General features: G+C 48.0%; 1 protein-coding gene across 7 annotated transcripts in view; it reads right to left on the minus strand.

The window, feature by feature from the left end:
* The window catches only part of VCAN (versican), a 124,803-nt gene extending 109,783 nt beyond the window's left edge, over positions 1-15,020 (minus strand). For 3 of the 7 annotated variants that reach the window (XM_077936239.1, XM_077936237.1, XM_077936235.1), the window contains exon 1: positions 14,529-15,019. The gene's annotated coding sequence lies outside the window, so the exon portion shown is untranslated. Of the gene's footprint in view, positions 1-13,288; positions 13,376-14,528 lie in introns of those variants that run through there. The other 4 variants (XM_077936240.1, XM_077936236.1, XM_077936238.1 and 1 more) reach the window with 3 other exon arrangements.
* Between the last annotated feature and the right edge of the window lie 838 nt (positions 15,021-15,858).

The raw sequence follows: 15,858 nt of genomic DNA on the forward strand, positions 1-15,858 counted from the left end.
GTTCAATGTTGCATGCCAGAGTTATTTACATCAACACCAGCCCACCAGCCCCATTTTGATCCTTGACCCATGCACAGACATTCCCCCAAACAGGGGTGTCTAACAACAAATCCTCCCTCTGGTGGATCAGTACCAGTACCATACCCTCCAACATTCCTCAGAGGAAAATAGGGACATTTCTCACTCCCCAACCCCAATTATTTGTCCCCACGCCCTGCAGAACATTTCCTATCAGAAGAAGGGTGAGTGCTAGCATCACCAAACCAATGGGACACAGCACACAGGCCCACCACCTCCATTATTTGATAAATTTACAAAAAGAAAAACACACACCAATAAATAAATTTTAGAAAGGGCCAAGACTGGGCACAGATAAACAAAGCATTTTTTAAAAAGCATCAGAAATCCTTGTGCTCTGCTCAGCTCTGCTCCCCCTTTCTTCCCACCCAGCGCAGCCTCTCCTCCTCTTTGCCCACCTCCAGCCATGGAGAGGCCATGGATGCTCCTTTGTAGCCACTGCAACCACTGCTTGGGACAAGCTCCATCTCCTCCTCCTCCCTCAGCTCAGTGGCAGCAGCACCAGCAGGGAAAATAGGGACATTCTGGGATCAAATCAGAAGCCAGGATGTCTTTTGAAATTCCAGGACAATCCCTCGGAGATCAGAACACTTGGAGGGTATGCAGTACAAGGGGTTAATGTTGAAACTGTGGAACTGTGAAACACCCCTCTATAGCAGATGGCAGGAATGATCTTCTCCATATGGAAACCAGGGTGAAAAGCCTGGGGCACGATCCATGCAAAAACTATGGTTCCTGTTGACCAACCTCTATCCTCAGTTACTATTCTAATTGGATGTAACGCATTGCCATTCATTGAAGTAGCACCCAGGGTAACTGGTTTTTAAATTGTATTCCTAGCCATATACTGGGAGAGCAAATGCACCATATTTGAGTCTACTTTTTAACCAGGTGCCCATAAGCCCTTTGGACAAAATGGCAGACTCTTGTTGCAGCTGGAAGAGAAGATGCCTAAATGGCAGTCTGTACTTCAACCCCAGTTTTCACTCAGGAGTCTTTCTCTCATCTTGCTTTTAAAGAATACAATTTCCTGTTTTCACATGGTCGCTCTCACCCTTAACACATTTATTACGTGTTCCAGCTTGAAGAAAGCCAAGGCCTTAGGTAAAGTCAACATCATTTTTTAAATAATGTGAATAAAAATCACAGGGCATAGCTATACATTTTTAATATGGGTGGGGTTTTTTTTAAAAAAAAAAAACAATTAGTCAAACCGCCACTCCAGTTCATTAGCAGATAATAAGAAAACTTCAAATGTTCAGAATGACTTGGGAATCTAACCTCCGAGGGTGAATTTTTATTAATCCTGTGTAATATTAGCCAGCCGATTTCAGTAGCAGCACAATACATTCAGTGAGAAGGCATATTAAAAAAAGAATACTCCTGGGGCGCTTCCCTCCTATTCAGGTGAATAGGCTGCGGCTGACCCAGCTTATTTCTAGGTCACTTGGAGGCAACCCAACCAGAATGAGGCAACAAGTTGAGAAATGCTATATTGTATACTCTCACCCCTCTTCAACATATTGCCCTGCCAGTGGAGTTGGATGGACCCTGAACACACAGAATGCATGTGAAAGCTTTTTAAAGTGACCTAATTTTGATAGACAGATACGGGGCCTATCCACCCATTAGGCAGGGTGAGGCTGCTTCCTCAGGCAGCAGATGTCCCCAAGGCAGCACTTCTATGGTCAATCTTCCAGGGAACATGCACCAGTGGACAGAAGCATTCAAGCATCACCAGTAAGTGGAGAAGTTTGTGGAGAGTCCTTAGGGCCAGACAGAGCTGTGCTGGGCCTTGAGACCAGATTTAGACCCATTTCAAGCCACCTTCCGGTCAGGGTTCAGGACTGAGGCTGCCTTAGTTGATTTCACTGAACAAGAGGAAAGGATGGGTATGATCCATTGGATTCTCTTGGCTCTCGTGCCGAGGATCACTCATGCTGACATTCACACGTTGAATGTCACTGTAAGCCATGGTTTGCATGCCACAGCAACAAACCATGAATGAGCAGCATGCTAATGCACATTCTTCAATCACCCTCCTTTCACTCTGCCCTGTCTACAGCTGCAAGAAACAAGCCACAAGGCTTGCCTTAGTGTTACATGTGAAATGGTCTCAAAATGAAAGCAGTAAGCCAAGAACAAAGCTTAAAGGAGGAGTGGCTGAGCAGCATGCGCCATTGTGTTGCTCGATCATGGTAAGCCAGAAACTATGGCTTTTCATGTCATGTGGCTACGGCTCATTATGAATGCACACTTTGGGGGGTCTACAAGCTGGAAAAATACAATGTGTGAGGCAGCCTCCAATGAGTAGATGAGCAACCATCTGCATAGCTCTGAGAGAGCATGCTGCAATTTCAATCTCTTATCAAGCCAGTGTGTGCACAAAAAATCTGAGCAAAAGAGATTCAAGGAGATGCTTCTTGGATGGAAACATGTCTGAGCTTGGAGCACTTGCAATGAAAAATGAACAGGAATAGAGTCTGTTAAGAGCTGTGACTTTTCCCATCCTTACGTTGCTTGTCAGAACTGTTTGTTCCTTGATGGAAGGAAGTTTTGCCTGTCCCCTGCTCCTTCCTCCATTTTTCAAAGTCTTCTTGTTGTGATCAAAGATGTAATAAACCCTTGCTCCTTGGGCTGCAGAGTCTATCAGAGGCTTGTCTCTTCCTGTTCATCTGCTGTTGCTGCTGTGAAAGAGCCCTGGGGATCTCTATTCACTTAGAAGAGTCTTACTCCTTTTTTCAGACACAAAATGTGCAGAGATTCTAATCTAATCCTCCCCAAAATAGACATGCAGATGTTGTTCCTTCTGGTTTAATTAATGGCTAAATCCTACCCCAAGTATTTTATGTGAACTGAAGTACCGCAACAAGATTGTAGAAAAAGTATAACAGGAAACAACCTCTACTGCTAGATTTGCTGAATCTACTTCAAATAACTACATTCATTCAAGCAGAAGGCTATAGCACTGTTTACTTTGTATCAGGATAGTTTTGCCTTCCCATTTCCTGTTTCCAAAGGTTGGTGTCATTTTATTCATTCAGTTTGTTTAATTTACATCCCATCTTTCCTCCAAGGAGTTCAAAGTAGCATACATAATTCTCCTCCTCCCCAGGTTATCCTCACAACAAACCTGTGAGTTAGGTAAGGGTGAGATTGACTGACCAGTGAGTTTCATGGCAGAGTGGGGATTCGAACCCTGGTCTCCCAGGTCCTAGTCCGACAACCTAACCGCTACACCACACTGGCAGCTAGACTTGCTCACTAGTGACTATGCATAGGATTGTAGTCTTGGTCTTTGAGAAGCCATGGTACTCTGGCATGTTACTTGTTTTTAGTGAAGTTGAAAAGCCCAAGTCTCGGCATGGCCTATCGATGGGCATAGACCCCAAGCGAGCACTTCCTTACTATGCCCAGCTAACAAGCTATGATGCAAATTATTGCAGCAGCCCTAACATATACTTGCACTTTGTATTGTTCACTATCAACTCATCTCCCATCTTTTGAAACTCTCTGCTGGACCGTTAATTGCTGAACACTGATTAGTTTCACCATAAACGCTGCTGCTTAAATATTCTCCTCTCGGTTTAATTAACTTTGCCAGTTTCACCACATTACTGCCAGTTGATTAATTGCTCTGTTGCTCACAGTTGGTTAATTTCGGCCATATTCAATTAATCACAGTCTCTTGATGAGCTCATTATCGCTTGCTATGGACTGGCTGCCAGAACCTCAAAACGACTGACTCCCCCAAGGCATGCTTTGGTCCTTGCTTCTGTCTCTTCACACCATACTTAAAGTGTTCCCATACTCTGAAAACTTCTGAAAGGTTTGTGTCACACAGATCTACATACAGAGCAGAAGCCTGCATAATTTCTATCTCACCAAGCAAAAAAAGGAGGCCACCAGCCATGTGTGGAGCCAACCACTGTCAACCTTCTGTTTTTGCTGCTTGACAGGAGCTGCAGAAATGAGTTACTGGCAGGCCTGGTAGGCTGTGCTCAAATTATTGGGTTACATCTTGTGCAGATTTGATGTGTGGATGTCGGGAAGTCAAGCCCTAGATATCCATTCTCCCCATCGCATATATTTACAGTCATGTGAGGGAAGGGGAAGTGTGGATGGACCCTGGTTAGCTCAGTTGGTTAGAACGTAGTTCTGATAATGCCACGTTTGTAAGTTCAATCCCCGTATTGGACAGCTGCATATTCCTGCACTGCAGGGGGTTGGACTAGATGATCTTCAAGGTCCTTCCAACTCTACAGTTCTATGATTCTATGGAGCCACTGGCCTGTCTCCTCTTGCAGCTCCCTGTCACCTGCACACACTCACAAAAACACACAAAACACTGGTATTCCAGGGTTCTTAATTAGACAGAGAGTGCATTCAGACATGGGCATTATTGCATTAGTTTTCCTGATTACAATGCTAGTGCTTCTATACCAGTTTCAATGTCCTGCTTTCCCTTAGGAAGTCCCTTTTACACTGCATTGCCCAATGTGTTAAGGAACTGTGGCTTTTTCATCAACATACTGTACTGCCATGTCACGCTGAATTTCAGTGGGTGTGTTGTGACACAACAGTTAACATCACTGGACATGTTGCCACCCATTACACACATGTGGGCTTCTGTTTCCCCGTGAAAATGTCAGGAAAGAACTGTAGTCAAGAATATTACCCCAGATTTCATCACATGGCACGATCCATGGAAAACCATAGGAAAATTACAGCACAAAGCTCCCACGATTTTCTAGGTTAACGAGGTTGCAAATGGATTTTTTCTGGAAGCAATTAAAACAGAATGAGTGCTTAACTTCCATTGAATCCCGATTTTCAGAAGCTGCTTTTGCAACATGTGAAAGAGCACATGAAACACAGAAATTATCCAATAAAGAAATTGAGAACACAGAATAAAGTGTCGTCTGAATGCAACCAGAGACTCTGCACAACTAAAGCAAAGAAACATTCAGCCACAGATGGACCTAGCTACCAGTAGTTTGTTCCTGCTCTAAAGGGTAGGACCCAAACCAATGGATTACAATAAGGGAGACTCCAACTAAACCAGAAGTGGTCCAACACACAGCCCATAGGCCACACGTGGCCCGCGAGGCTGATTTTGGTGGCCCCAGGGAGAGTAATGGGACAGGAGCCCCGGATGTGCCAAGGTGGTGGCTGCCTGCAGTGCTCAACTCCACCATATTGTGTGCGGCTCTAGCCTTGCCAGGGCAGTCGCTGTCACCAGCCCAGGTGCTTCAGGGGGAGGGTGGGCAGCACAGCCTGGGCTGACCAATGCCAGGCAGGCAGGCAGGCAGGCAGGCGGCGCTGGCACTGGGCTCACAGGGCCTTTTTTAGCAGCCACCACCTCTGCTAACGCTTCTCCCGCTGGGCTCAGCTCTCCCTAGTCCAGGTATGAGAGTTGGAAGCATGGATTTGGAGGACCAGAACGAGCCGGAGCCTCTCTGATATGCGCCCCTTGGGATCTTGGAAGAAAGCAAGGCAGAGAAGGGGCTCCATGTGCTGAAGCACCTTCTGGGGGGTGGTATTGGCTTGTTGTTTTTATTTTGATTTATATTTTGTGGTTTTATATTTTGATTTTGTTCTGTGAACTGCCCTGAGACCTCTGGGTATTGGGCGGAGTATATATATTCAATAATAATAATAATAATAATAATAATAATAATAATAATAATAATTCTACAGCATTATTATTATTTTGCTGTGAGGCAAGCCAGCCTAGCAGACTTTTGGCCCACTTTGGATAGATGGGTGGGTGGAAAGTGGTTCCTTACTCAGACCCTCCTAGTGTCCCTATTTTCCAGGGACAGTCCCAGATTTACAGAAGCCGTCCTGGTTTCTGATTTGATCCTGCAATGTCCTGCTTTCCCTTAAGAAGTCCCTTTTTTCATTGGAGAAACGTTGGAGGGTGTATTCTTAGGAGTAGAATGCCTTGCCCAAGGGCAGTCATTTGGTCAAATCTCTCTCTCCTATTAGCTAACATGTAAAAAAAAAGCCCCAAATTCATATTAAGGCAATGCCTTCCTTAGGCCAACTAGAATGTCACAAAAAGAGTGTGGAAGCTTTTGAGTTCTCCATAACTCATCATACTATGGTAAACAAAGGAAGTGTGAGGGAGAGAGAGTTGGCTGGTGGTGAAACATCTGGCCGCATCTGGTCTGATGAAGAGTTCTGAAGAACTCAAATGTTTGCACACAATTTTATGGCATGTCGGTTGGCCTAATAAAAATATTGCTCTACGGTGGAGTTTGGATTTCTTTTACTTATGGGCCAGTACAGTTCCAGCGATTTCCTGCTGAAAAAAAGCCCTGGTTCTAGCACCTCTCAGGTGGGCACCATCGCCATTCTAAGAGAACAAGGAAAGTGCACATGGTGAGTTCAGACACCTTTTTTCCTATAAAAATACCACTGCTCTTGGGTATTGATATTTTAATGAATCTGTCCATCTCCACACCAGACATTTAAAACACTGTTATACTATTTTAACAGTTGTGGCTTCCCCCAAATAATCCTGGGAGATGTAGTATGTAAAGGGTGCAGAGAGTTAGGAGAACCCTAATCTCCTCACAGAGCTACAATTCCCAAAGTTGTTTAGAAATTGCTCCCTCTTTCCTAGGGAAATTTGGAGAATTTAGCTTGCTAGGGGGGATTTCAGCTCTCCCATCAACAAATGACAGTTCCCAGGATTCTTTGGGGACAGCCATGCCTGTTTAAAGTACTACAGTGGTACCTCGCAAGACGAATGCCTCGCAAGACAAAAAACTCGCTAGACGAAAGGTTTTTCCGTTTTTGATTTGCCTCGCAAGACGAATTTCCCCTATGGGCTTGCTTTGCAAGACGAAAACGTCTCGCGACTTTGTTTTCTTTGTCTAAAAACAAAGACATGTTTTGTTTATAAAGTTAATTTATTTTCCCTTCAGTTTTTGAACTGCTCTTTACAGTATGTGTGACTTTAAAGAGCAGTTAATAAACTGTTGTTGTACCAAATTTGGCTTTGTTTGGACTTTTTTTGACCATAGGAACGCATTAATTGATTTTCAATGCATTCCTATGGGATTTCGTGCTTCGCAAGACGAAAAATTCGCTAGACGACAAAAATTGCGGAACGAATTAATTTCGTCTTGCGGGGCACCACTGTACGATCCTGCTTTAAATGTAGAGTGCAGATGTAGCCCCTAAAGTGCCTGGAGCAGACTTCTTCAACCGCTCCAGATGTTTTGGACTTCAGTTCCCATCAGCCTCACCAGCACAGCCAAAGGCCAGAATGCTGGGAACATTTGGAGGGCCCCAGGCTGGCAAAGTCTGTCCTAGAATATCTGCTCTCCATTCTTCAAGTGGGTCAAGTCTTTTTAAAAAGCTGCTAACAAGAATCTTCAAAACTACACAATAAAACTATTTGGATTCACCCCCATCTATTGCCAAGTTGCTAAATATTCCTAAAATGTGCAAAGATATAATGAAGTATGGATTCTTCAAATGCATTAGCAGGGACACCTGTTAGCCGCCACCATATTAAGAATCCTTCTGCAATAAGGCTGGCATGCAAAAACATGAATGTGCTAGAGGAACATCAGATTTAAATATTAAAGTTTGAAATGATAAGATACTCTTGTCACGCACCCACCCCCCAGAATTGTATCAGGGACACTCTTCCCATTTCATGTGACAAGGAAATAGGAAGGATGTTTCAGATGATACAGAAAAGAGATGTCTACTGTATGTCCAGTGCACACAATCAGTTCTGAAAAGAGAAACCTATTTGAAATATTCCAGCACTGCAGGGAGTTGGACTAGATGACCCTTGTGGTCCCTTCCATCTCTACAATTCCATGATTCTATGATTTAAAGAGACAACAAATGCCCAGCTCCTAGGCACTTTGTTATTGCACAAGGTTTGTTTGCAAGCACTCAGGTCAGCTTCAAATGGCATTGTGTTCTCTGCTGCAACACTTGATGCAAACATCTCTTTTCCACATTGTGTGGGATATCCCTAAATGATGGAATATCTCAGAAGGTCTGGGGATAAAGAGGTGTGTGAAAGCAATCCCACATGTTCATCCTGTTTCAGTACAGGGAGGACCGAATGATGATGAATACTGGCTTGCTTACGGGGGCCTATGCTGAACTCTACGTTATGCCAAACTTCTCCGATTCATATCACGGTCTGTCCCCATCTAGAAATAGCCATACACTGAGGCAGTCATCATAACATTCATGTCCTTGCAGCAGCAGCAGCGGCAGACATCCGTCTCCTTTCCTGCTAATCCTGCACCTGGAATGTCCCTCCATATAGAGAGCTCTTTCATTCTGATCATCAGCGGGAACATGGCCATTGATAGGCTGCCATGGGATGCGACAACATCGGAACTGGAGGGAGTCTACGAAAGAGGACTGCTCCCATCTCCACACAAAGGCACTGTCTGATCATTCCATCACTGCAGGACTCCTCATTTGCATATCTACCCAAGTGGTTACATCATTGCTGCCTATCCATCACTGAGGCTCAGTCCACCCAGACAAATGGCAGGTCCCCCTTGAGTTCCCAGCCTGGCATCTCTCTCAGCAAGGATTACTGAGAAGATTACCTGGGTCAGTGCCTCCATCTTGACCCCTGGTCCTATTTGCCTTTGCACTCTTGACTATTTCAAGGTGTTTATTGGCCTCCTGTGATGTTTGCAGACTAGGACTTAACGCATGATGATAAATAAGTACTAATGACTAAATCATATTTATGTACAAAGTCAGAGTCTGCATGGAGAACTGGGAGGGGGAGCAAAGTAGAAGGAGAATCTCTGTGCATTTAGAAACCCCCTGCCACGGCAGTGGAGGGTCATTCTGAGCCCATAATTTCCCATCCAAATTCTAGGAGGACAGGGTCACACATTTGTGCACTTTGTGCTCTGTGGCGAACATGCTGTCAGGTTTGATAGAACTGATGCATTGCTTTGGAACACTGTGGTGTGGCTGAATATGGCTCCCTTTCAGCTCCCCTACCCTTTGGAAAAGGGAGGTCTTGTGCCCCTTCCTTTCTAAACAGGTAACGAGTTTCATCAAATTTGACATCATCCAGCTGTTGGGTGTCTAGGCCATCACAACATACTTTGGGTACCCTTGAAATTCCAAGGGGGAGGCATGAAACCCATTGACAGAGGGGGAGGCAGAGTCTATCAAGGAATCCTGAAGACTCCAGACAGAGTCACAAGAAAAATTAGGCTCCAGAGCTTGGTGCAGGGAGGATGGAAGCAACATCAGCTGTGGAGAGCAATTCCAGGGATACCAGTAGCAAGGATGAGTTGTTGGGAGTGTTGCAATGGGTCTCTGTGCAACTGCTTGCAGGGCCTGTGTGTCTGCATGTGGACAACTGGGGAATGTCAGCTGAGAGGATGTAGTTTTCCTAGGGTGACAACATGCCTTTGAGAGCTGGCAGTATGTGGATAAGATGTAAAGGTACAATTGGTCGGGTCAGAGCAGTGGTACATAAAAGGCAATTTATGATTCAAATCTGCCCTATACAGGCAAGCTGGCATCTTAAGGAAGATGACACAAAATATATTGGTTGTGCTGCCCTGATATTTTCTATAGTACTGTATCCTCATTCCTCATGTTCCCCAGGCAGCTCAATGTACACAGCAATAACAAGTGAATTACTGGGGTGGGGTATTGCCATATCCCTGTTCTGTGCAATACATAGATCCTAACCACTTGTTGTAGAACAGGCTCAAAAGACTAGCTATGTTGGTTTTCAAAGCCAAAGAGAGAGAGAAAAGGCATTAACTGTGCTGTGATGATACTTGAAATTGTGCTGGGATATATTTAAACATTTTTCACTTGGTCCTGCTATTCTGAAGGCAACAACCTACTTCACTGGCCATTCCCAATCCCCACTACAATACACTTTAAAAAGTGGACTAAGACAAATCAACGACAAAAATGTCCGTCTCTGACTGTAAGTCAGGGGGACTAGATGGAGCCTCCAGATTCAGGGGCACTATACCTCCGAGTTCCAGATGGTGGGGGATTAAAACAATGGAAGAGGACTGTTGCTTTTATGGCCTGCTTCCCCAAAGCATTTGGGCGGCCCCTGTGTGAAACGGGATGCTGAAGGAGACAGACCCTTTGCTTGGTCTGATTCAGCGGGCCTCTCCTCCTGCTCCCACCTAAGACATTCTTTGTCTGCTTCATGCATGTGAAGCAAGCAGTTTCATTGGCTGTCTTCTGAAGCTGATGTCATAGCAAACCAGGAAAGTCTCCCACAGCACTTTTGGGTTGGGGGTGGGGGAACAAACCAGCTAATCCTGGCAATTGCTCGCAATGGCACCTCGCCCCACGGTGGCCTCCTTCCACTTGCCCGTGTCCTCCCCTGCCATTCAGCCTGGCCATGTCGCTAATAAAGCAACCCGCGGGATGCACGCCTCCTTCCGCAGCCGCTGTTGCAGACGACCTTAATATTCCGGGAACGTCTCCCGGGTCACCTCTCTGACTTTTCAGCCCTTCTCTCCCTCTCTCTTTCTTTCTCTCCCTCTCTCTCTCCTGGCTCTTGTCGTCGTTAGACAAAAGGCGCCGGGCAAACTGCTCCGCAGCAGCTCCTAACTTTACACGAGACAGGCAAGGACAAAGGAGGAGCAAGACTGCCTCCCAGCTGAACCTCCTCAGTCCACGTGGCTCCGGGAGAACCAGACCTCCCAGGCTCCCGCTCCCAGGCACGGCGGGAGTAGGCAGGAGGCGACGCCCAGGGCGCGCCCCCCACCCCCCCAGGTCCTGCTCTGCTATGGGGAGTGGGAAAGGGGCGCATTATGGATCCCGGATTTATTTTATTTTTAACAACAGCTGGCGGGAACTGCTCAGCCTTTTTGCCAGATTCCTGGCTCCATCTCCATTGGGAATCAAATCCGAAATGTGACACGGTCCCTTCTGCCCCCGTTCTCAGAGGCGGGACCCATCTTCATCGGAAACTGCATTTGTGCAGAGTCTCTATGGGGAGTCTGTGGGGATCTCTTCGCCCTTTCGCGCCCGCCCGCTCCGGAAGAAAAGCCAAGCAAAGGGTCTCGCCAAGGAAACGTGGGTTTCGCTGCCTGTCTTGGAGCGCGTCTTAATTAGGCATCACTCCGAGGCAGCTAAAAGCCTCGGGTCCAGAAGATCCCAACTGGGGCTTCTTATCACGTGTTGGTTTCGTTTCCATTTTTGAAAGAAAGAGAAAGGACTCGGGCCATTAAGTGGGAAGGAAGCAAAGATTCGAATCAAGGGAGTCCGCGTGGAAAAGGAAAGGTGGTCCGAGGCAAGACTAACGGAAAGGTTGGGGGGCAGCTGGGGTTCCTGTTTCCAATGGTATGCTCCTCGCTGACATAAGACTAAGCAACTCGGGGTCTTGTACCCTGACGATACTCTGTGGCAGGGAATCCGAGCCGGTGGGTGGCCCGTCATCATTCCTGCCCATTGGTCATGCTGGTGGGAGCTGGAGTCCCGAAACATCTGGAGAGATACAGATACCGCTGCCTGGCTGCATGAAAAAGTAAATAAAGTCTGCCGGAAAGACTTGCCTCCTTACTTGAAAGCCCGATCCCTACTTCCAGATGTGTGCAGCAGGAAAGAACGCCCCCCCCCCACCGCACCCCCTCCAAACACACACACACACACACCCTGACTATGCTCAAGGAGTCAGTTCCCACGTGCATGCGGCTTTTTAAATCCAATGTGTGAACTGGCTCCGCTGAAAATAAGAGTTATCTCCAGAATGCTAGGACGTGCCCGGATGTGTGAATATTCTCTTTGTGAACTGCAAAGGCTCATTCATTCACACATGCAAAGGCATCGCTAATCGCTTGATGCAGTCATCAAACTAGTCCGGAGCCCACGCCTCTGTATTATTACTTTTCACGTGCTCCAGACTTTCGCTCCGGCATAAATAAATAAATAAATAAATTCATTGTGAGATCCCTGGCTCAAATTAAGCCGGTTCAAACGGAGCTTGAATGAACTGATAAATTATCTTTTCGTTACGATAGCAAAATTTATTCCCCACAACATTTGTGGTACGTACAGAACGTTTATTGTCTACGGTAATAACATTCCGTTCCAAGTTCAAGAAAAGTTGCGCATGGAAAGGAACCGTAAAAAACTTGCTAAATGATCGGGAAGACGGCTAGAAGGCATTAATTGGTGATCTCTTGTGGCATTAAGAATCCCCGAGGTAGCGCAATGCGTGCAAGTATCGTGTTCTCCCTAGTGAGAGAAGATGCTTGCCCAAGAATACTTGTGTGAATGAACTTTCCCTTCCCCGCCTCCAGCCTTCCTTCGCAGTTTCCCCAGCAGGGGGAGCCGGGGGTCTATCAAAAAAGCGTCCGATTCCTAGATTTCCGACTTCGGGGTGGATGAGGTGAGCGCTCCGCGCTTTCAAACCTGCCCTTTCTACGTCCTGGGCTTTTTAAAGCGTGGTCCATCGGAACCCGAAAGGGACTGGAGCAGGAAGCTGCAAGCGGCGGAGCCCTCTTTGCAAAGCGGCCCATTCATTTGCTCAAGCAAGACTTCCTGCAAAATGGGGAAGAAGAGCTTGCGTCCCGGACCCTGGAAGGAGGAGGATGCGCGGGGGCGTCTTTGGATGGGCTTTCCCCCCAGCTGCAGCCAACTTTTTAAAAAATCTGCCCAAAAAAATCCCTTCCCCCCCCCCCCCACACACACACCCGGACTGGGAGGGGTGGGGAGTCTGTCTAAAAGAAAGCAGCTGCGCTGGGGAAAGAAGCAGTTCCTTGCCGAACCGATGGCGATGACATAGACTTTTCCTGCCGTGGAGAAAATCCTGACCCGCCGCCGCCCCACCCCCAGTGACATTTTGGAGCCCGCCAGAGGGGCTGGCGGTGGCTTGGGAAGTTGCACATCGCTCCTTTTGCACAGAAGAAACCTCGGAGGAGCTTCTCCCCCGGACGCAAACTCCCTTGTGCAGAGACACAGGCGCGCACCAAAAGCAAACCCGAGCGGGGAAAGATCCTCTCCACCCCGCCCGCCTCTTCCTCCTCCTCCTCCAGCACGCCTGAAACATAAGCAACCGGCCCGAAGCAGACCAAACAACGCTCCATCCTCCGACACAACGTTTCAGTGCACGAAAACAAAACTCTTACTCTTTCCATCCCCTCCCCCCCCCCCGCACCACCACCACACCCACCCTCAGTTTTTTCCATGTTGCACATTCGCTCTTTCTGACCTGCCAAGTCTGAACTCAGTTCTGGATGGAGTTGCCTCCCCCTCGGGATGATGCGTTTTGCAATCTGGAGCAGTGGGTCAAGATTAAAGTTTGGGGGTTGGCTCTCATCCCCCCCCCTTAATCTCCCCCTCCCTCCCACTTCCTCAAAGCGTTCTAGCCTCTTGAACTCCTTTCCAGCAACTCCTGTCGGAAATCTGGGTAGGAAACTGATTAGAGACAGACAGACAGATGCCTCGCCGAAGCCTTCCTGGAGCATTCACGTTTCTTTCTGAACCAAATGCCGATGCAAAGGGAATTCCGGTCACTTCCCCAACGCTTTCCTGCTTCACCGGAGGGGCTTCCCCCGCCAATTCAACGTCCCCATTTCTCTCTCCGCACACTTTAAAACACAAAAAAAGGTGTCGGTGGGTGAGCAGGAGAAGGACGGTGGGAAAGAAACGTGGAAATGTTCCCCAAGACCAGTTGAAGCCGGCTGGGGGTGCCAAGGGGAGGGGACAAGGGGGAGACCCCCTTTCCTCCTCCCGGTCGCCTACCAGTGGGGCTGGAGGGTTTCTATTCTCTTTCACCCCCTTCTCCCGGGAGATCTCCCGAGACCCCCACCCCAATCTGAGGAGGAGGAGGAGGAGGAGGAAGGCTGCTTCCCAGGAATCCCTCAAGCCACCTCAGCGTGGCTGGGAAGCGGTCTCTCATCCTCGCCACCACCATCCTCGCGGGCTGTTCAAGCCCATTCAGCCGAACCTGATCAGTGCAATAATCATCGTAACAATAATGAAACCCACCCGGCTTTCTACCACCTCCTTCCTCCAGCTCCGCTTTGTGCATTCAAGCCCCTACAAAGACTTCTCTTTCTTTCTTTCTTTCTCTCTCTCTCTCCCCCTGCCATTAACCGTTTGAGAGCCGCCAAACTCCCAACTCTACCTTGCCTGCCATTCAATTACTCCGGCCACACACACTTCCTCCATTCTTTTCACTTTTCTTTGTTCTCTCTCTCTTTCCCACCCCCCTCTCCCCAGAACTTGTGGTTCCCACCAAAAAGGAACCCTTTTGCTTTGCGCCCCAGATCCGTAGATTTTCTTTTTCTTTAAGTAACAATCCACTCCTTCCGCCTCGCCCCCTTTTCTCTTTCCCCAAACTCTTTGTTTCACAGGTAAACTGGAGTGGCCACAGCAGCGGAATCCTACATGGTGGGAACCTTCCCCACCCGACAAATGCAGAAAATTAGAGGGGAGGGTATAGTTACCTTTTAAAGCAGTTTATTGCAGAGACTGGGGGAAAAAATCAAGGAAAAAAAGAACGATTGGAAAGGAGCACCAAAAAATAAAAATAAAAATCACAGCGTGCTTGTTAATCCAGAAGTGCCCTCATGCAAGCCCTGGGCTTCTTAGTCGCTGGTCCAGGCTCGGGAGTTTTTCTCCTCGTGACCCCCCCGGTGGTGAACACCTGATCCCCGGCTGTGGAAGTCCGGCTTGGGGAGCTGCAGGCACCCAGATGCACCCAGCCCGCTTTCCCTGCAAGTTCAAATGCGGGCTCCGCCACCCATCATTATTATATCATGGTACCGTCAGCGCTCCAGAGGAGGGGCCCTGCCCTGCCTCTCCGAGAGGAGGGCTCTTCCCTCCAGCGCAAGGCGAGGTTCGCCAAGGCAGACGAGCCCCGAGCCAAAGGGGGGCAGGAGGAGCGGGGCGGCGGCGGCTTCCCTGCGCCCGCCTCGCCTCTGCCCCCTCCCACAGCCTCCTGCCGGACTCAGCAAGTCCCAAGAGGCTCGGCAGAGCGCGGCCTCCTTCAGCCCCTCGCCGGGGATGCCGGAGAGGCGGCCGGGAGGCTGGAGCAGGGGACCTTCCCGCTTTCCGTCGCCCAAACTGGGAGAGCAACTGGTTTCAGTGGGACAATGATGGAGACCCCCCCTCTCTCTAATATGTGCCATAGAGCGTTCTGATTAACTAATTTTTATTTTATTGTATTCATAGCCCATCTTTCCTCCAAGGAGCTCAAGGGGGTGTGCATGGTTCTCTGCCTCAATTAAACCCCACAACAGTCCCGGGGGTCACCCCCTGAGCTTCATGGCCGAGAGGGGATTTGAACCTTGGTCTCTCCCAGGCCCTAGTCCAACCCTCTTAACTACTGCACCGCACTGGCTTTCTAACCAGTGAAACGCCCCCTGTGGTGGGGTGTGGGATTTGGGGGTGTCGTGTGAACCCCTCCCATGGGAGGATGGGTTACAAACTGTATAGGGGTGCTCTTGAAAAAAACATCTCCCCTGTTAAATTATGACTCCCAACCAGCCACTGTCCTAGTGGTCCATCTAGCTCAGTATGGTCCACACTGACTGGCAGAAGCTCACCAGAAAGAGGACATTATCCTTTCTAGGAATTCTAATTAAACTGCTGTTTCCTGGTTGCCAAATATATCTGCAAACTGAAGGAAAGCCTGTGATAAGGACAAAGTGCATTCTTCAAACATATCCACAGCACTTTACAATCCTCATACATCTGTGATGTGACTTAATGCAATCTGCCCATCTTATAAAGACAGTAACTTGCCTCCGGTCACTCTGAGTTTGGACTGGCAGG

The sequence above is a fragment of the Podarcis muralis genome, chromosome 11 (genome assembly GCF_964188315.1).
Source record: "Podarcis muralis chromosome 11, rPodMur119.hap1.1, whole genome shotgun sequence".
Taxonomy (NCBI): Eukaryota; Metazoa; Chordata; class Lepidosauria; order Squamata; family Lacertidae; genus Podarcis; species Podarcis muralis.